We start from the raw sequence: 22,146 nt of genomic DNA, 5'->3' as shown, positions 1-22,146 counted from the left end.
GAGATAAGTTATCTGACAGACAGCCTAAAGCAAGAGGAATTACACGGCACAGGAAGGGAGAAAAGAAAACTTAGAAAACTCTCCTGCATGCTTCAGGAAACAGAATTTGTGGGAAATGCAGTGGGAAAGCAGGTGGTAAAACAGTAATCAGTGAAGAGATGAAAGCCTAATAACTGACTCGACACAGTTCATTAAAACTTGGCTGAGTGTTCTATGCAAAGATTTACTGGACAGAGAGGAGCCTGGAACACAGCTTCACAGAATACAAAGTATGCATAGTTTCTTTACTAGGTAGTTGCACGACCATTTATTTGAAAGTGTAACAGCAGACCAGACAAAAGAAAAAGGTTAAGTGCTACATTGCCTCAGACCCTTCTCAATCACTTCAACAGAATTTAAGGAAAGGCCACCTAAAAATAATCAATCTTCAGTAAACTTCCCCCAAAATTATTTTCCTTTCATTTCTGCATTTTATTTCTCTTTGGAGCAAAACCTGAGATAACAGAGCAAGCACTATTAAAAGAACAGGAGTACAGAAGTCTGACTTTCTGTCCCCATTCATTTCTCTGTAAAAAGTGTACGAGTCCAGCATTGTTTCCTGCAGCATCAGAAAATTCCTCCTTGTGTGGTAAAAGTTAACAAACATCAACAAGCATTTATAGAACAGAGTTTGAGGTACTCTTGGGGTTTACACGTGCAGCAGAAATATGAGCTGAATGGCCCTTTACTAAAAAGTAATTTTTTAACTAATTTGACAAAGCAGCATGTCTAAAAGGAGCTCTTTCCCTAACCCATGAATAAAGTAGAAACAAATTTATTTATTTATTGCCAGGTCTAAGCTACATCAGCCTTGACAAATTTGGTTTACTTACAACATGATTTTTAGGGTCTTTTCCAAGCTAAATGATTCTGTGATCTTCACAACTCTACAACAAAAAAAATAAAAATAACGAGGAGCCAAAGGGTCCCCAAGTGACTACAATCACACATCTCCTTTTTCCCCAAATAGTTTCAATTCTGACGCAGACACATCAAACAAGCATCTGGAAAGGAGAGCTCTATGGCCAGGTTTTGGGAAGTTGTATAATCACAAAACAAATTACTTCAAAGCTTAGGAGTTTTGATTAAAAACTAGTACATGGCTAACACAACAACTGACCTCAGAAGTTTGCAGGGAATTCTAAAACAAAACAGCACACAGAAAATTTCAGCAGTCCCTTCTACAGCTACTTGATAGCCAGGAGTGCAATTATGTTCTTCTCATATTTTCCACATCATTTAAAACCAGAACTGTATCAACTCTAAATTCTCTAAATTCTCCCTCTCCAGACAACAGAGCTGACAAAGATAAGTGGGAAGCACCGCTCCTTACACAGTTCTGTTACTGCCCATCATGTTCACTGCAGACTAACAAGTCAGTACCAGCTCCTGTGTTTTCAAAACTTCAAAACTGAGGCTGATAATTAACAAGCATTAGCAGGGCCCCGATTGTATTAACACTTAACAGATCAAAGAGATCTATATTTCCTATGATTAAGTTGGAATGATTACAGTTATGTTAGTTGCCAGATGAAAATCAGCTGTTTTTAAAAGGATTCCTGACCTCAGTCCCAAGAACTCTGTTTTGTTTGGACAGTGGCAGCACGAAACACGTTAAAAACATCTTCAGTGACACAGTGAATTGATGGCTTTCCTCCTTTCAGGAGAAGGATTCTACAGCGCACTGCTACAACACACAATTTGTGAAGACTATTATTTCAAGCAACCGTGTGAACCTCATCTGAACGATCACCGAGTTCGTTGAGCAAAGCCCCCGCAGAGCCCAGGCTCTTTAGGAAGCGAGCCGCTTCCAAGGCCTGCTGATAGAGATACAGAAGCGCAGCTGGCAGCGCCACGGGACCGGGGACAGTAACTACGTTTCGCTCTCCAGGGCACGGCTACAGCACAAGATAATTTTCCCAGTGTGACGGGAAGGAGGTTACCGGCAGCCACAGCAGCTACATTTTAACTGCATCTAACGCGACCGGTTTCCAACGGCGGCCGGCGGGCCCGGGCTGTCCGCACGGCGATTGGCACCAGCCGGCCCGCGGCTCCGGAGCCCCCGGCCGCGGTGCCCGGCTCCGCGGGGCCGTGCTGCCGGCCCGACACCACACCGAGCCGCCGCAGCCAGCTCAGCCTCGCCCGCGGGACCCAGCCCGGCCGGTGCCGAACCCTCCCGGCGCCCAGCAACACCCACCCCCGGGAAGCGCCGGGCCCGGCGTTACCGGAGACGCCGGGGGGTTCCCAGAAAGCCCCTCCCGCCCGGCAGCCGGCGGGGAGGCAGCACACTCGGCAGCGCGGCACCGGCGTGTCACACGCCCCCCGCTCCCGTCCCCAGCCGCGGTGGCTGCGGCGCTGCCCCGGAGCCGGCGCTACCCTCACCTCTGCCCGCAGCGGGTCCGGCGGGAGGCACGGAGAGGCGCCCGGCCGGTGCGGGTGGGCGGCGGCCGGGACCCCTGCCCTGCCCTCCGCTCCCCTGCAGGCGCGGGCTCCGCTGCCCCGCGCGGCACCGACCGCTCCCGCTGCTGCTCCCGCCGCGGCCGCGCCCGGTCGCCGCCTGATCCGCTCATCCGCCGCGGCGGGAGGCGCGTGCGCAGGCGCGGGCGGCGGCGGCCCCGCCCCACGGGAGCGGCGCGCGGGGGGCGCGGGAGCCGCCGCAGCGCCGGGGACGGTGCCCTGGAGCTGCCGGGAGCGGTGCCCTGGAGCTGCCGGGGACGGTGCCCTGGAGCTGCCGGGGACGGTGCCCTGGAGCTGCCGGGGACGGTGCCCTGGAGCTGCCGGGAGCGGGGCCCTGGAGCTGCCGGGGACGGTGCCCTGGAGCTGCCGGGAGCGGGGCCCTGGAGCTGCCGGGGACGGTGCCCTGGAGCTGCCGGGAGCGGGGTCCTGGAGCTGCCGGGGACGGTGCCCTGGAGCTGCCGGGAGCGGGGTCCTGGAGCTGCCGGGGACGGTGCCCTGGAGCTGCCGGGGACGGTGCCCTGGAGCTGCCGGGAGCGGGGCCCTGGAGCTGCCGGGGACGGTGCCCTGGAGCTGCCGGGAGCGGGGCCCTGGAGCTGCCGGGGACGGTGCCCTGGAGCTGCCGGGAGCGGGGTCCTGGAGCTGCCGGGGACGGTGCCCTGGAGCTGCCGGGAGCGGGGTCCTGGAGCTGCCGGGGACGGTGCCCTGGAGCTGCCGGGAGCGGGGTCCTGGAGCTGCCGGGAGCGGGGCCCTGGAGCTGCCGGGAGCGGGGCCCTGGAGCTGCCGGGGACGGTGCCCTGGAGCTGCCGGGAGCGGGGTCCTGGAGCTGCCGGGGACGGTGCCCTGGAGCTGCCGGGAGCGGGGCCCTGGAGCTGCCGGGAGCGGGGCCCTGGAGCTGCCGGGGACGGTGCCCTGGAGCTGCCGGGAGCGGGGCCCTGGAGCTGCCGGGAGCGGGGCCCTGGAGCTGCCGGGAGCGGTGCCCTGGAGCTGCCGGGAGCGGGGCCCTGGAGCTGCCGGGAGCGGTGCCCGCTCTTCCCAGCGGCGCTGCTCCTGCCGGTGGGAGCCGCGGGCTGCGCGGAATGCAGGGGTAGCGCGGCAGCGCAGTATCGGTCACCCCGCGTGGTGTTACGGGATAACTTAGGCGGCCAAAAAGTAGTTGCAGTGGAAATTAAGTGCGGTCTGAAGCATGCCTGAAAAACTGAGAAACGTGGTGTCAGATGAACATCGCAAGAGGAAACGCGCATTGCTTTTTTTCTTTGGGTTTTTTTTTTTTTTTTTGTCACCTCAAAATGTGAGTTCTCAGAATCACAGAATCTGTTAGGTTGGAAAATACCTCTGAGATCATCGAATCCAACCTATGACCTAACACCACTATGTCAAGTAGACCATGGCACTAAATGCCGCATTCAGTCTTTTCTTAACCACCTCCAGGGACGGACGGTGGCTCCACCACCCCCCTGGCCAGCCCACTCCTATGTCTAATCACCCTTTCTATGAAGAAATCCTTCCTAATGTCCATCTTAAACCTTCCATGGCACAACTTAAGGCTGTGTCCTCTTGTCTTGTTGCTGGCTGCGTGGAAGACTGACCCTCACCTGGCTACACCCTCCTTTCAGGGAGTTGTAGAGAGCAATAATGTTACCCCTGAGCCTCCTCTTCTCCTAACACTTTTAAACACGTCCTCGGTAATAAGAACCACCATGAGCTACTTACATATATTACTGTATTCCAAATAATATCAGCATGTACACCTCAGGTTGTTATTGCCTGCGAGTTGACAGTGCTGAAAGCAGTTGCAGAATGCAGAGCATCTTCATTCTATTTCAAGGGAAAGTACTGTCAGTATATTCAGAAGATATCTGGCACCTTCAGCACTGACCCCCAACGAATGACTCAGAAAAGCTGACAAAGGATTAATGTTTCCAACTCCAAAAATAAGTCTTTTTGCTCTGTCCAATTTTCATAAAATCATCTGCTATATCTCAATTGTGTAGCAGTGTCACTAGGAGTCCATTATCTTGGGCTAATGTTCCACTCACAATCTTTTCATTCTGTTCCTTGGAATCAGAGTTAATTAAAAGGCTGGCTATTCTTTCCTCAATACTTTTTTATGCATCTGTAGAAAGATATGTACATGCTCCTGGCTGTGGAAGATTGCTTTGTCTTCTCACCAATGAGGTATAAAATGTTGAATAATACAGAGAACATATCTAATGATGAAAACAAAATTGAAGTTTCTTTGTACAAAGCTTTTTATAATTAAACAATACTTCTTCCCAAAGGATGGCTCTGGAATGAGATAATTCACTCTGACAAGAGCTGCTCACCCAGGCTTTCTTACTGCAGAGCTTTAACTCACAAGGGTGGTTGTAGTCTACAGAACAGACTGACTCTAGCTTTGGGAAGCAGTCCTGCGCATGTGTGCAATTCATGACTCATTTATGTCTTGCCTTGTGATGGAGCAAAGCTTTAAAAGCTATTTTCAAGGACACCATATTTCACACCTTCACACTTTGAGAGCTCCATAAAAAACATGGGAGTTCTTCAAGTTGTGGTAAACACCCATGGAGGGGTCACAGTTTCAGATACACAAAGTATGTGATATCAGGCTGTTCCGTGCAGCTGAGTGAGTATGCCAGGTGAATCCAAAATGCTTTTTGCTTCTCCTGGAGGGCACTGGTAAACTCTTGTTACTTGTTCCTTAGAGTGCTTTTCTAGCTTTATAGGGTTCTTGTAGTCTTGTCTGAGATAGAAGGGGGAGGCTGGCAGCACACCAAAGTAGCAACAGTTTATGGAGAATTCAGGCCTCTGCTTACACTGAATGATATACATGCTGATGCTTTCATGGGTTGCACAATGCTGAATTATGTCTCAGATATTTTTCATTAAAGGATCTCTTATAGGGAAAATGAGGGTGAAATACCCTTAAAGTACCACAGCTTCATCTCACTCCTTAGGACTATCAGATGGAAAAAATACTTAACTATCACTTCAAATACAGAGAATCCTAGAATGGTTTGGGTTGGAAGGGACCTTAAAAAGTCATGTAGTCCAAACCCCTTGCCAAGTGCAGGGATACTTCCACCTAGACTAGGTTGCTCACAGCCCCGTCCAACATGGCCTTGAATGTTTACAGGATGATACAACAGCCACCTCTCTGGACAACTTGTTGTAGTGTTTGACCACCCTTCATTGCAAGGCATTTCTTCTTTATATCTAGTCTGATTCTGCCCTCATTCAGTGTAAATTCATGCCCCTTTATCCTATTACTAAATGCTCTTGTAAAAAGTCTTTTCCCAGCTTTCTTGTAGAGTCCCTTCAGGTACTGGAACATCCTATAAAGGTTCCCTGGAGCATTCTCTTCTCCATGCTGAACAGCCCCAACTCTCACAGCCTCATAAGGGATGTGCTCCCTGCCTCTGATCCTCTTCATGGCTTTCCTCTGGACTTTTTTCAGCAGGTCAAGATCATTCTTATGTTAGGGATCCCAGAGCTGGATGCTCTGGACTAGGGAAAGCATTTTCCTGCACTGTTACACATCTGTGACCAGGAATAAACCAACAGGAGGCCCACAGCTAGCAGAATAAAAGAATTATCTATTTTTTTTCCTGCAGAAACACCACAACTACCAATTCTGTTAATATGAGGGTCAGAAAAAGGATGTGAAAACTGCTCCATGGAAGGGGAAAAGCTCTGTTCCATCTTTAACATAGGCTTTTAATTAATTTAATTTTAATTAATAGAGCATATTTAATTAGTTTAATTTTAATTAATAGGGCATATTTCCAACCCATTTAAAACAGCAGGGATTCAAGTAACTTAAAGGGTTTGATGTTTGAGGTTGTCAGGGAACGGCAAGGACAGGACTGTTCCCTAAGGGAAAGGCGAGTGGGGAGCCAACATTGGTAAGATACCTGTCAGAGCAAGTACCTCACCATCCAGGACCCACTCTCACACTCAGTTGAGCCAGACAGACCTAGAGACAGTCAGCCAGAAGTCTGGATCATAAGGCAATATCACAATGAAGACAGAGATCCAAGGAGAAGCCAGGAGCAAGATCCCTTAGTTAGGGTTAGGTTGAGGTCCAGCAACCACCAAGGCAATGAGACCAGGCTGGTGTCAAGCCAGGCAGTCTACAGGTCAAAACTCAGATCAAAAATTACTATAGCACAGACTTAGCACTCTTCTAACATAGCTCAAATAAGAACTGCAGGCCCAGGGTTGTGCTTAAATAGAGCTCTTGGGCCTATCAGTGTAAGTAGAAGCTGCAGATGAGGCTGCTTAGAGCCATTAAGGATTATTAGTGCACTCAGGAGCACAAGGAGTTCATTTGGTCCCTTTTTTCCTTACAGGATAAAATTTGCAATTCCATACTGAAGCGAGCTTTTCACTTCAGCTACCTGCAGCTGCTCCTTCCTGACTTAGCTCTTGCAAAAGAAGGGGTGAAATGGTGACAGAAGAGCTGTGTGCTAGACATGAAGCTGAGCCACAGGAAGAACAACTTCCCCCTGGAGTGTGGGAGCTTCTGGCAGTGCCACCATCTCAGGGTTAGTTCCCAAGTGCATCTGTTCTCAGAAAACAAGATAAAATACTTCAGAGTTAAAGGTGAACAATAAAAAGGCAGACTGTTTTGTTTTGTGGTTGTGCATATCTTTGATTATGATATGCACATGATTAGGGCTGGTATATGCTATAGGAACACAAACAAGCTCTGTTCATAAAGAAGATAAGGAAATCTGCATTATTCTCAGATAACATACTTGCAGAGTTGCTAGAGGATATTCATTGTAATCCTGCTGGGTGTTGTCTTATTATCTAGTGGTAACACACACCACATGGGGCTTTTTTGTAAAGGAAAACAGAGAAAGACTAAAAGCAACAGCAGAGTCTGAAGTAAAGTGAGAATTCTGCAGTCCTGGCAAGGGAGACTTCTGAACACGCTCACTTTTTTTTTTTTGTTTCTCTGAAGTGGATAGCAGTTTCCTGCTACATCTACAGGGGTAAAGAGCTCTAACAACTAGGGAAAAATTAACAAAACCAGAAAAAAACCCCCAGAAATCCTATATTAAAAATATGAAGAGGAAAAATACAGCAATTTTGTGTTTTCAGGGAAGCTGTCTTTCTTGCTCTCCCGGAAGTTTCAGCTTCCAGCATCTGTCAAAGAGAACAGAGGCTTCTGTTCTCAGCTTAAACAAAATCATTTTTAGTAGAAGTTAAGATGGAGACCTTTGTTCGAATTAACGAAACTTGGTCTTAATTAAAAAGCAGCAGGGGTTTGGCAGAGAAGTAAAAAACTTCTTAAGTAAATGTGCACTTAAAGTGGTTTTAGCCAGTTCTGATGGAAAGCTCAGTTTTGGGTCCCTCCTCTATGGGAGAGCTTTAGTGCTGCTGATAGAGCCATCAGCTCTGGGGCCTCTGAGCTCTTGTGGCCTCACTGCATAGCTTCATGTTTTGGAGCAATTATCTGCATTCTGACATTAGTGAAATTAGAATTTTAATTAAATTTAGAAAGGATTATTACTGGGTGGCAAGTACATTGTACATGGTAGGAAACAATGTTTAGAAGTAGCGCTTTTATCATTGAGTTTGGTACTGCGCACTTGTTTTAGAAGACACGTTTTGAAGCTTTAAAGCCACTGACATTGCTGATGGTTTGAGTCTCTAATTTAAAGTCAGCACATTTATGCTAATTAAAAATGAGATGAAAATATTTCCTCTTTGATTCTAAAAGCTGTATGGCAGGTATCTGAAGTATTTCTTATTTACAATACAGTAATTCTCACTGTTTTCAATTTCTTCACAGTTATGAATGCTATCCTCAGGAAATTACTTTTGCTGCAGTAATCCATCATTTACCCCAGTCATTCATGGGACTAACATAAAAGAAGGCAAACTTAGTTTTCCACTGTTAGAGCACATTTTTATTTTATTAGATGCAGAACTACTCATTCTGTCACAGACCTTGGCACTGCAGAATGTTCTTCCTTCCTTTAGATCTAAGCTTGTCTCTATGAGATATGTCAGTCCCGATCTTCTGCATTATATTTAGTTATTTAGGACATGATGTTACAGGATTTTTAATTCAACTCAGGCATTTTTCAAGTACCCACATATTTTTATTCTTTTGCATCACCAGTTCAAGTATTCTTAGCCCTGATCTGATTTGTCATTTCTGCAGCTTTCAGTATGCTCTTGTCTGACAAGTCCTCTTTAAATATCTGCTGTATCAGCTCCTCTTCTGTCTTGGAGACATTCCTTCCCCCCATGTGTCTGTTTTTAGCCTCCAACTTTCATGTAGACAACTTCATATTTCTCATGTACAGTGAAGTGAGCTTGATAGGATTATATTTAGCTGTATCAGTAGGATTTTAATCCAGTAATTGTGTTGAGAGGGAGTTCTTCCAGAAAGGAGACCTAATGCATCTATTTCACCTGCCACTTAGCTTACACACCTTTGCAGTCAGTTTTCTCAGAACTCTTCGTAATAGTTTTGGTATTGTGAAGAAATAGAAGACAGCAGTGCATCAACTCTTGCACTGAATGGTAAACGTGAAGGACGTAAACCATTCACATTGTACGGAACGTCAGTTCTTTCTGCCTGCTGCTGGGAAGTAGTGAACGAATTCCTTATTTTGCTTTGCTTATATGCGTGGCTTTTGTTTTCCCTATTAAGACCTCTTTATCTCAACCCAAAAGTTTTCTCATCTTCACCTTTTGGATTCTCTCCCCATCCCACAGAGTGGGGTGTGGGGTGTGTGAGTGAGCAGTTGCATGGTGCCAAGATGGTGGCTGGGGATAACCCATAGGCACAATTCCTTTACCACATGCCAGTTTTTTCAGGAAGGAAGGAAGACATGTACACATTAAGATCAGGATGCTCCAGGCTGAACCTTCTTTTCCAGAATTTCTTGCTGATATGTTGTGTTTTCCTCAGTTATAGAATGGAAGAAAATATACTTAAAGTCATAAACCTGTCTTTCAAAAGGACAGAGCCTACTTGTAGGGGCAGGAAGGGACCTCCATAGCTGTGAGGCTTCTTTCTGGTCTCTTGTCAAGTCAGTGGGCAGTATCTGCTGGTCTCTCCATTACAGGCTTTTTATCAAGGCTCTCTTTTCTGCTTCTCTGTCGCCTTTTGTGAGTCTTTTTGTCACCTGGGATGATTCTTTCACCCTTCTTTTCTTTTTTTTTCAATAACTCTATTCTATATTGAATGCAATACCAGCCTAAATTTGGAAAAGGAAGTTCATTTAACTCTGAGTGAGTCCAGGCCCTCCCTTTCTCAGACCTATTTTGGGTTGCTGGCTAAGCAAGCCTGTTCAGCTGGACCATGACAGGTATGAATATGGTCCCCCTGTGTCAAGCTGTTGAGAATGATGCCTCAGCTGAAGCAACAACTGCAGTTGGTCCTTAGCAGACTCTGTCTTGCTGTAAGCCTCCCTCCTGACCCTTGACTGGCAGCTTGATTCATACCCTTAATGTATGCAGGTTTTATGTCTTTCTATTGTATGTCGTTAATGCATAATCCATGAAGCATATTCTATTTCCGGGCCTCATTTTAACCTTAAGCAGTGTTGATCATGTCTCAGTTCCTTCTTTGCCTCCTTTTCTTGGCAGACAGCTAAGTTCACTTAGCTTGTAAATGCTTGGTCTCTAGCACATCATTACTGAATAGAAAACTTATATATTCACTGTTCAGGGTAGTTGTATAGTCAGTGCTTGGGGGGTTTTGTCAAAGCAAGTGTGCTGTCACATTTGATTTCCTCTCACAGACAGACATTCATTAATTCCGTGTAAAGCACAGACATGTCTCAGAGTCTTGGTTGGATTTTTATTTAGCAGTAGTGCAATTGAATCAAGACTCCATCCACCTCTGCAAATGTGTGTTGTGATTACATGGTCTCCAGCCTGTCAGAAGCTTATGAAACATTTTCTAATCAGGGAAAGGCAGCTCAAACGACTTTCTTTCAGCTCTTGTACCACACAGCTCCTGTGTTACCTGATACTTTGTTTATATCATAAGAAAGCCTGATGCAGAGAAAACTATGTAAAAGTAACACACTCCATGTGTCTTTAGGTCCTTTCCATGTCATGCAATTCTATTTTGCATTCTTCATCATGTTTTTCTTATCTTCTTAATATGTTAAAGGCCAGTGTCTCACATCTGGTCCTTGACAGGCTGATCTTGATATGATGAGAGCTGTGTTTATAGATGTAAACATAACAAATGAAATATGATGTGTATGCTCACCATTGCCCCAGCTACAGGAAACTTCTTGTCATCCCTCTGCTTGCAGCCTTGCTGTCTGCAAATCTAGTTGGAAGTTGCCTAGATGGCTCTGCATTTCTATCTTATGAAATATCTGAGCTGTCTTTTAGGTCTTGTGTATGTACAGTTGTCATGAAACTTGTTCATGAGTAACAGCCTGAGTCCTGAGCCCTTTATTTATTTGCAGAAGAGAATATATGTTATCAAGGATGAGGGAAATTCTAGAGGCCTGTGAAATGGAAGTCATAGTGGCCACCTTTGAAAGGATGGACGGGGAGAAGAAAACAACCAAGGAAAATACCCTTAGCCCCCTTTTCCTTCCTAGAAACAGCCCAGCATGAAGTTATCTATGTGTAGCCTCTAGAAGATAACAAGGTAATGAGCAACAGCTGGCATTAATAAATCAGAACAAATCATGTGGAATTACCCTCTTTTTCTCTACCCAAGGAATTTTCTGAATGGAAGGATGTCAATGTGATGTATTTTAAATTTGGTAATACCTTAGTAAGTACAAAGATACAGTTTACATACAGCATCAGTAAAGTGGGAATATAAGATACATTGAATTTTAATTTTCTGGTTTGATAAATAGAAAAGTTGACAGTGGCTCCTGTGGATTTTAGAAAATGATTAAAGGTAATACAATAGTATCCTTTATTCTATGTACTTTATTGAAATAAATGTGAAAGTTCTCTGCTAGTGATAGTTACACTGCTTTTTCCTCTATTTTTGCCTGTGTAAAGGCAACTTCATGAAGTCCAGCCAGTCCACAGCATTTATTTGCTGAAGCAAAGCATTCACACAGTGTAAGTTTTCTTCAATAACCGTGAACACATACAAGTGAAAAAAACCACTGCAATTGGACACCTTATTACATTATTCTCCAGTGTGTGTTTCTGAACTGTGGTACCTTTATACTACAGAAATGACTCTACCCCTTCCAAGTGAGTTTCACCAGTGGGAATGGGTGTAGATTTAAGCTTATTACATCCTGTAAACTGAAAAACATAGTTTCAAGGTCTGCGTTTTTTTCATGAAAGTTTTAACTTAGCAAACAGCTCCATTTAATAATTCTCATAACTAAAAATGGCTGAGTCTAAACCTAGATGATTACTCTAATAAATTGTAGTGATTCTGAATTTGATCCTGCCTTTATGGGTAGGGTTCTGTTAAGTCAATGAAGTGATCATTACAGGACAACTGTGGTTATTACTAAAACCAGCTGCTCCTTCTCCAGCACCCCTCAGAAAAGCACTGCTTGTTAGGAGAGTGTGTTCTGAACTGCTGTACTTCACATAAATGATACAACTGTGAAGTCTAGAATAAAAAACAAACAGCAGAGGGAGGCATATGAATAGGAACAGGAGAAAAAATGTGGACTTGAGACCTGAAAGCAAATGAGATGGAAATAGAGAGCACGTGGTGCAGCGGGACAGTGAAGGGCACAGCTGCGCAAGTGGGCGATGGGAGGGTAACTGCTGGTAGGTACCCAGCCTGTGAGCCTCTGAGAAACCAGCCCATTGGTAGGATTAATGAAAAACTGGGGGGAGGCAATTCTGAATTTCCTGGAATTGCAAGGAGGGGGGATAACTGGGTTTGTTTGGTTTTTTTCTCTTCCTTCTGTTTCAGGTGAAACCCTCTCAGCTCAGGGAATTTTTATTTATTTACTCCCAGTTAGCACCAGCTACTGATAACTGATTCAGGTTTTGGGTGGAAAAAGAGGAAACATAATTAAACACTTTAAGAGACATTTTTCCTTCCTTAGGCTCTGCTTTGGCCAAACACCTCTCATGCTTCCATCCTAGGCTCCTATTTCACTGCAGGTCATGCAGTGACCCAGGGGAGGTAGCGTTTGATTGTCTGATGACTGCTCTCTGCCACTCTCCTCTCTACAACTCCTTCCCTTCTCACTCTTTCCCTTCAGGCCTCTCTGGGACTACATATCCCCAACATTTCACATGACATCCCCAGCTGTAACAGAGGTCTTTAACACCTTTTCTTTCTGGTAAATCCGTGGTTTTCTCTGGTAATGCAAAAATGGCTAGGCAGGCCATAGAATTGTTAATACCACTATTCATATACATGCAAAAAATTCTAAAAAGAAAATGTTGATTTTAAACAATTTCAAACTGAAAAATGCTAAAATCCAACCCAAATCTAGGTGCAATTGCATGGTTTTGCCTCTAAAAACCCTCTCCTGTCTTCCATCAGATACCATTTTTGTGTCTACTAAAAGCAGACATCAGCCTATTGATGATAGGGAGAGACTGCCTCTTACTAAACGTATCTGCCATGTATGGCCCTATGTGTTGAAAACCAAAAACAAGGCAAAATACTTCCAGGTACTCTATCCCTATTAATGCAAACACTTGTGAACAATAATGTAATCAAGTGGTAGCGAAGTTATTTTTGTCCCCAGAAGTCTAAGGTTTTTCTTGAAAAAGAGAGAAAGTTCTCACATACATGTTTTTATCTATCTCTGCAGATCATGTACTGTTGCAAACATTAGTTGTGATACCAGTCTGTGAGGATGGTGATGGGTTGTGAAAATGCCTTGCCTTCTTAAGTAATCTTAATTTAAAGCCTCAGAGGCACAAAGCTTTTTCCTTCTATTGCTGCATTTGCAGAGACCTCAGGTGAAGGACAGTCTCAGAAATACGTTCTCCAGAAGTATATTCTTAGGGTGTTATTCAGGGTTTAGTGTGGGTTTTCTTTTTTCCCCTTGCTAAGTTGGTACCTTAATGCCACAATGCCTTAATGCCATAGTGTTTGTATTTTCTCATTTCCTCAATGTCAGGACTGTCCCAGCTTGCTCAGAATTTTTCAAGAATATTTGTCTGCATTAATGAAGATGTGCTTTACCTCTGGGCCCTCCCTTTGCATTTTGAATTATTGGATAAATTGTCTCTCCAATAAATTTCCACATTTGCTTCAGTATTTTCCAGCCTGTAGTTTTCAAGAGCTGTAGGGATACACTCCAGTAGTCCTCTTGCTGGTTTAAGTCCCGAACTTGATGTTGCTTACTCAGATCCACGAGGCAGGGGCTGAGGATAGCAACAAGACATCAAAACTTTCCATCCTGAAGTGCTAGAATAGGAGCCAGTCAAACTTCTGATTAAATTCCATGGGGCCAGGATTTTACCCTTATCTGAAAGCCATGGGATTTCTCCTTCGCGGTCAGTGTCTGGTTAAGTAGACAGACCTGACCCTGAACTCCAAGTCTAAGCAACTAAGTCAAATGTTTTGGTACAGTGTGACTCTTGTCTGAATTACTACAATTCAGACCCATCTCTGCTGTTCATAGGAAAAACAGTTTTGAAACGCATGCTTTACATGTCCCAAAACACGGGCTGGTGGCCTTTCAGAAGCAATATGCATTGTGTTTCACTGTAGAGTCCATTTGCATGTTAATAGCAATATAATAATATAGAAATGTCCTCACAATATCTCCAAGCACTAAGTAAAGTACAACTGACCTTAGTAAGCTTCCACTGTAGCTCACAGCCACCTTCTGTACTGAAGGCTCCTCTCGCTGGTGTCCAGCCCAAATACAATGAATGGACTGTAGGGTCAGTGTATAAAGCTGCAGATGGCTCCTATAAGCACTCTCACTTATCCTCTGCACCCGACAATGCATAAATCACTAGCACCATCTGCCTGCTATTTCTTTCAGCATCCTGGGCATTTTAACTCATTAGGTGGTGGCAGGGAAACTCGTCTCAAACAAGGGGTTTGCCAAAACGCACCAGACTTCCAATCCTCAGGAAGACCAATGCCTCATCATTTTGCTAGCAGTCAGCTGCAGGAAGAAATGCCTCTTCATTTTGTACTTTTATTGAGGTAGAGAATGGGCTATTCAAAAGCCTAGGGTATCAAGCAGGAAATCCTCATTCCCTGTTTTTCTGTGCTTCAGTGAGAGAGAGTGATGACAGGTTCATACCCTGGCAAATCTCACCATCGTTCTGTTTGGCCTGGAGTTACTTGCAGTCACCCCCTGTGCTTGCCTGCTTACTATAAATAACAAACAGTCAGAAAAAAAAAGAATTCAAAGCTTCTTACTCTGTTGCTGGCAATAGGAAGCTATTTTCATGATGCTTGTTAAGTATTTTGAGCTTTGGCTTGGATTTCTACAATCATGTCTATAATAAATCACATTAAAGCAGATTAGTTCTGCTACATGCTGAGTTTTGTTCAAGGAAGTTTTTACTTGAGAGGGTGAACGGGGGCGGGCAAGACACCAGATGGAGAGGAGTATTCAACATTGTCTCAGCTACAGAGAGCAAGCAATGTGGAAAGATGCAGTCTGAGAGAGAAAAGGCTACAGGAAAGAAATAGGGTGAACAGAAACCATTAGGGTATGTGGGGAAAAGAACTTGCAGATGAGAAGAAGACAACTGCAGCTGGAGCAAGATTAAACTGAGTGGCTGTGGGAGACAGGGACTCTGCTGATTTGGTAGGGGCAGGCTCAGGGAGAATTCTCATTTCTACTGCTGGGTGCAGGGCTTTTTTTCTAATTAAAATATTTACAAATTTTTCATGATGGTGACCTTCTTAACATGATTTCGAAATGAAATGAACATTTTCAGTGTCTGAATGTTTTACTAGCAAGTGTTACCTTTAAAATTATCCCTGTTTTGATTCCTGAAGGCACCTATGGTTTACTTACTGCTGCTCACTGCTTTCCCCAGTTCAGGTACATTCCCTGTGCTGTGTTCAGGCAGCAGTCCTGATTCAGATGAGGAAGTGTACAGGGTGAGGACTGCATGTGGTCAGGCACTGAAACAAGCCAGCAAAGGCATCCTTCTCTTGTTCCTTTCCTGGCTCTGACTGCATTTCTCAAACACTAGTGTTCTTCCAATGCCAGTTTTGGGGATGTGTGAACCTGCGTGCATAAACCTGAGTGGTGTTGAGGTTCATAGGTGCCTAAGGAACAAGAGTGATCAAACAGCTATAAAACAAAGATGTGCTTAGCCATTTCACTCACAGGCCTATGAGAGAGAATGCATTTTTCTCTGACCTTGGTTTCCAGAATGATGGAAGCATTAGCAATGGATTCCTCAAAAGAGATTTTTGCTGTTTTGAGCACTACTCAGTAAGATATTTCAAGTCTTGTCCATATATAGAATTCAATGAGATTTTTAGAAATTGTTTAATTATAGCAGTGCAGGTCAATATGTATATAGCCCTAAGTGGTTCTAGGTTGATTTTTATCAAGTTGATTATCCAAACAAATAGCTGATAAAATCTGTGTGGGTGTCTGTTATAGGGGTGTTACATCAGATAAACCTGATGTAACAGGTAAGTCATAACAATACAAGTCATAATTCAGCTGGAGTAATATAGATGTGTCCGCAAGCAAGATTCCAGTGTGGATTTTCTATCTTCACTTAAAAGTCATAAGAATTAGCTGTTCTGCTTCTTCCAGTTTTTTATTTTTACATCTTTTCTGCATCTTCTTGCACGTATGCATTTTAAATTATTTACAATATTTCTTTCTGATACTCCCTGAGAAAATCTCCCATATTCTTGTTTAGCATACCTTATGGACACCAGGGGACTTATTTTGGTGCAAACTATTTTTCTAGCTTTTTTTTTTCAATTCTGTGAATTGAAAAAGCCACAATTATATGGCTTTAGATCAGAAGAACCTATTTGCATTAAAATGTAAAGCACCAAGAGACTCCAGCATTATATTCTTATCTAGTTGTACAACGAAAAGAAATTCTAATCTGCAGCAGTATCCTATAAAAGGGAAAATATCCTGCCTAACGCCCGACGCATTTTAGTCAGGCACAAGTTTTATGGTAACTGCCGGATTGCTGCAAGCACACAGAATAGAAATCAGTGGAGGCACATCTCGCAGCTACCACTCCAGGCTGTAACTTTGTAATAAAATCTCCCAGAGCCCTCATTCCCTGTCAGCACATGCTTGACTGCCATTTTGCAGAAAATTCCCTAGAACTCAATGATCTGCCAGAGTTAGATTATTCCATCTTTGGATACACTGCAGAATACATATTTTTCTTTCATTTTTTCTGCAGCTGTCCAGGAAGGAACAAGTGGTGGGCTGGTGGATTTTCACCTTTTCAAATAAAGGATTTTGGATTGTTAGACAACGGTCCTTTTACATGATTCTGTGTATTATTCTAGGTATAAGATGAACAGAATGCAGAGTGAAACCCACTGTTTTCATTTTTGTACTTGAAGAGAGAAATAATAATGAGATCAAAGATACTTTAGCTACCTTCCTGGGTTTTCATGTGCTCCTTTTTTTTACTGTTTCATAATGCAGACAGCTATATATTAGGCTATAAATCATTCTGCTTCTTTTGATGATGTTACTGCAGATGACTAAAGCAGAATAACCGTTAAAAATATGGGTCACAATGCTTTTGGTTGTCTTGCTTTACACATGGTAGAAAGAATAAAATAGTATTTTTAAAGCCTGTGACTTGCAGAGTTTGACTCTTAGATTGTATATCATTATAAATAGCACTTAAAAACTGGTATCTAGATAGGTGTATGTTGGACATTGGGATTACATTTGGGGCTTAAGTAGTGAAACTGAGAAAGAATAGAGGAAAAAACTTCTCTGTCTTCCTAGCTTCCTGCTGGTTTTTGTTATGCTCTATCATAGCACAAAATCTATGGTTACCTGCAAGAGAAATACCACTACCATTTACATGGGTAAAAGGGTAAGTAGAGTAAATGTCTGTGAGACAGCCAAGCTCCGTGTGACCCCAGCAGACCTATCCAAGAATGCGTTCCTGGTGTCTTTGCTCTTGGGCTTGCTGCAGGAGCCAGGATGGTGCTACTGGAGAAGAAGCACAGAAGAGGGCCATAACTGTTGCTCTGACTCCAACCAATGCATCCATCAAAGCCTTGGCAGATGGAGCCAGGATGCAAGATCCAGCCTGTAGGCATGTATGTGTGCTTGCATCTATGAGCTGGGTCCTGTGTTTAACACAGGGCACAAACACCATGTGTGAGGGATGGAAAATATGCCAGCCTTCTGTCTTCTTTAATCGGGGTGTGCCATTGAGTGCACTCACATGGACAGGAGTGTCACCATAATGTGTTCGTCCTTCAGATAACTTGAATTGTGCTGAAACAGATACCAGGCTGGAAAGAAGGACAAAGAGAAACTCTTACCATGCCTTAAATATCTAATGGGCACATGTTCCGTACTGGTTTGGGGTCTTGAAGAAGGCTGGCTGTGAAAAGCATCCCAAAGAAATGGATTCTTGGTGAGATATCTTGTCCCCCAAAACAGCCAGCCTATGTTAGTCCTCCACAGCACGGGACCGGCAGTGCATGGGTCAGCGCTGCATTTGCTGTGCGCTCTAAGAAAAACTGGTGTCAAACCTCCCAGCAGGTAATGGAGTTCAAGGGCTTCTCCTTGTTTTCAGTCTTAGATGGCCTCTAAAGAATGAAAAAGTGGCTGCTGTGACAAGGGCTTTGCTCAAGTGCCTCAGTTCACCTGCAGTACTGACCAAGATTTGAAGAGCTGACTAAAGCCATTCCTGTTCCCAGACACAGGCACAGGTAGAATTGTTGGTCTTGCTTCCTAGGAATAAGGTAGTGGGAAATTGCGAAGTGGTAAGTAATGAGCAGTACTGGATTGGTGTGCTACTATTGAGTTAATTTGCTTATATTCTGTTCTAGTCAGCATGAAAACGCTGCTTTTTAGAAATGTACTAGATCAAGTCACCTTATACCTCAAGAAGCAATAAATTATGCTAAAGTAAGATTTTTTCCCCCACATGCAGCTTCTAATTAGTACAAATGATGTTAGACTGTGTTTGTCTCACTGTGAAACAGAAGTGGGAATTAAAAACCAGAGTTAACACCAGAGGTGTTAACATGTGTATGCACATAAATGACTTAGCAAATTTTTGTTCACACAGGAGAATTAAACCATCTTAAACTTTAAAATTAAAAAAAAAAACCTACTGAAACAACATTGAGACAAGAACACATGAGACGCAGAAGAGGAGTAGTTAACAGCTGCAGGACCCAGAGCGGATTTTCTTCTCTCCAGCAGATGGCAGAATTTTCTCAGCTACAAACAGGCAACGGGAAGTTGAATCACCTGAAACCGAATCCCTAAAGAGGCAACATCCAGCCTTTTTTGACTTGCAGGTCCCTGAACAAAACTGGTGGAGTTAGGAGTTCAACAGATAACAAAACAGATAATCTCTTCTGATGGAAGAGATGTGGAAGCCATCTGGCAGGACAGCCAGCAATAGTCCATGTATCTCAAATTTACACTACAGCTGAATTGTCATAGCTTGTCCATAACACGTATGAAAGCCCACAGAATTTTTCCACATAGCTTTGACATGCAGTTTAGGAAGTTCAGACAAGCAAATGTGCTGAGTAGAAGGGTAGTAGAAGGATATTCCGGTTTCTGTGATAGCTCTCAACATCTATTTTCAGTCACTGATGAAGGTAGGATACTGAGCTAGATAGACTTCATATGACATCACATGGCTGCTCTTATGATATTTGGCTATGCGACTTACTCTAGTAAATTGTTTAAATAATGTGAGAAAATAATATTTTGCTACAATGTAATTTAAGTCCTTATTCACCACTGTGTGGTAAAGCAGCTGCTGGGTAAGGCAGAGAGGTTTAAACTCTAGGCATCAATACATTATTCTCTGTACATCTTTTGGCAAGTCACACATCAGTGAGTTTTTCAACTTTCTACCTGAAAATTGGGTGCAATGCCCTCAAGAGATAAGGTTATATTCTTTGGATCAATTTGTCTTTATTATGTGCTCAGATACAATGGAGAAGAGTTAGAATGATGGCTAGGAAGATGGACTGTAAGCATGAACTCTTGATCTAAGTACATCCTTTTAGCTAAACTTTGAAATAACTCCTGAGATCTCATCTTCTAGCAAACACTGCATTCTAGGTTTTCTAATGCTAACCGTTCATTGTTGTTTTATTGTTGAAATTGTTGTTTGAGGGTTTAGAAACTTAATAACCCGAGTAGGAAGGGTTTCCTTCCACTGGGAACAGCAACTAGTTATCAGGTACTCGTGTAGCTCATGCCAAAATTGTTTTTTTATTGTGTTTCTTGATTTTTATGATAAATAAATATAATGTTTTTCATCTACAGAAATATGTGGTCAAATAAATTTTTTTCAGACTCCAATTCTGGCACATTTCTTATCTGATGTCCTATTCTTCAAGTCAACCCATTAGAAGTGATGGGCAGAGTGCTGTTCCCTGCTCTGCTACCAGCCTCTGTCTGCCTCAGATTGTAGCCCAGTTGTGAAACCCTACAATGAAAGTTAAGGCTTCTGCCTGTGCTCTCTTAATACAAGCAGAATTTTAAATAGATGAGAATTCAAGAACTTTTTCCCCTCTCTTTGAGAAGGTAGTAGGAGAGAATTGAATGCAATGTGGTTCTGCAGTAATTCATACATCCTATTCAAAATCAAGGTCAGTGGAGCAGAGAGAAAGTCACTTAAAAAATCAGCTGTCATATATTTCTCGTTCTTCTAATGAGCCACATTAAATAAGAGTAAGGAAGTACTAATTCATGTCTCCGGATGTGTAGGTTCTATTTATGCTCTTTGGTTTGTGAGTTAACATTACCATGTATCTTTTGTGCAGGTTTAGAATTTGTAGATTAGCAGAATTCAAGGTTTGCCATAATACTTCTATTAGCAACCTCTGAATAGATAGATATTCAACCATCTGTCATGGGCATTGTTTACAAGGTATCCTAATCGCTCCTTCAGCTCTAGGACGGTAAGAGACCCTGAATAATTTTGCTGTGGCTTTTACTGTGTTCATTCCCAGCCATCTGCAGTCCCTGGAGCATCATGGATGTCCCCAGAGCTTTTAAACCTATTTTCCATCTGTTGCCTTCCCACCTATCAGCAGTACTAATATGGCCCAGAAGATTGTGCTGCTCTCACTGACAGCAAGAGCAGCATTTGAAGGCTTCTGTTGTGTGCTGGTGCTGCTGGGAGCTGGCAGGCCAGCAGCAGGAATTAACAGCTTCAGAGCCCTGCAGATTAGGGTTAGACTCAGAATTAGACCGTGGTCAAAGCCATGTACTAGTTCTGGGAATTGAGAACCTCACCTACAACCTTAAGGGTGCTACCAGGACCTGACACCTGAATATTCAGAGTTGTGATTCCCTTCACCATGAGCAGCTGGGCAGAGGGCAGAGCCTTGATTCCATTTTGCTGTACTCACTGGTCAGACCAGCTGAGACAGCAAATCAAAAGCAATTTACTGCCCTGCGACCTGGGAATAAGGAGAAGGAGGGAGGGGAAAGGTGAGTTTGACGTGTCTTCTGGGCATAACTATCTGCAAGATGGCCAGTTATCCTCTCAGTTGCTCAGGACTGAAGCCACATGCACAGCTGACCTCTGCACGGTGCAGAGAGAATGGAGAATGGAGGCAGATAGTTTCTTGTGCTTTGGGGGATGGGATAATGTTGGAGATGGAAAGAAGCTCTCAGATCTAGGAGAGGGAGTGACTCGAGAATAATACCCAAAACAGGAAATAATACCTATTGATTTAGTGATCATACCTCAGGCCTGGGACACGATCTTAGAATTTATTAATCTTGCAGCTATGCGTGCACTTTGGTAGTTCATGGTTTCCGCACAAGCTCTCCTTTCCTTGGTGCTTCATCTTGTCTGTTCTATATCAGCCACGTGGGAGGAAGACTGGAGAATGTCTCCATACTTCCTTTGCACACCGGCCTCCCTGGCACAGCTACATTCACATATCTATGTTTCATAGAGAAAGTACTGGTGATTCGCAGAAAGCAGTATTGGAGTACTCATTCTTCTTTTTCCCCAGGTACTATGGGGCATCAATAAACAGCCAAACAGTTATTTCCTAATGCTACTTTTATCTGTAAATAACTGCAGGAATTGGGATATTACGTGATTGTGTTGAAATGATGGGATGGCATCAGGAACCATATCTCTGAAGGAGAAAGATTCTTTATTAATGACTCTGAGAGGCTGAGTAAGTCTAATGATGGGAAAGAAAGATAGATAAATGGATAGGGAGACACCCTTCCACAGTTCCAGAGGCCAAAAAGGTGAAAAAGCAAGAATAAAGCAGAGCAGAACAAAATTCTTGAGAGAGCAGAACTGAAAGTGGTTTGGTAGGGAGGTATTGTGAATCTTATGCTGTAGCGATGCAGCAATGAATGTTGCCAACATAATTTGATTCACTGTCATGTTGGGTAATGATCTGACCCTTCCTGGTGGTCTTCAGAGCCTCTTTTGGGTAATGTGAACATCCAGGTTCGGGGGTGTTATGACCAGCCCCTGAAGGTGAGGGTAACTCAGGTTCTTGTTGATAGATCCTTCTCCTCCTTGGCTGGGGGGTGCAAACCCAGC

At 43.7% G+C, this 22,146-nt stretch overlaps 1 protein-coding gene across 8 annotated transcripts in view; it reads right to left on the bottom strand.

Moving 5' to 3' along the window:
• Nucleotides 1–2,599, bottom strand: part of OSBPL8 (oxysterol binding protein like 8) — an 85,440-nt gene extending 82,841 nt beyond the window's left edge. For 3 of the 8 annotated variants that reach the window (XM_082280517.1, XM_082280515.1, XM_082280511.1), the window contains exon 1: nucleotides 2,422–2,553. The gene's annotated coding sequence lies outside the window, so the exon portion shown is untranslated. Of the gene's footprint in view, nucleotides 1–872; nucleotides 913–2,421 lie in introns of those variants that run through there. The other 5 variants (XM_082280516.1, XM_082280512.1, XM_082280518.1 and 2 more) reach the window with 4 other exon arrangements.
• Between the last annotated feature and the right edge of the window lie 19,547 nt (nucleotides 2,600–22,146).

The sequence above is a fragment of the Coloeus monedula genome, assembly GCF_965178545.1.
Source record: "Coloeus monedula genome assembly, chromosome: 4".
Taxonomy (NCBI): domain Eukaryota; kingdom Metazoa; phylum Chordata; class Aves; order Passeriformes; family Corvidae; genus Coloeus; species Coloeus monedula.
Note: the sequence above shows the minus strand (reverse complement) of the source record. Positions and strands in the feature narration are given on the sequence as shown.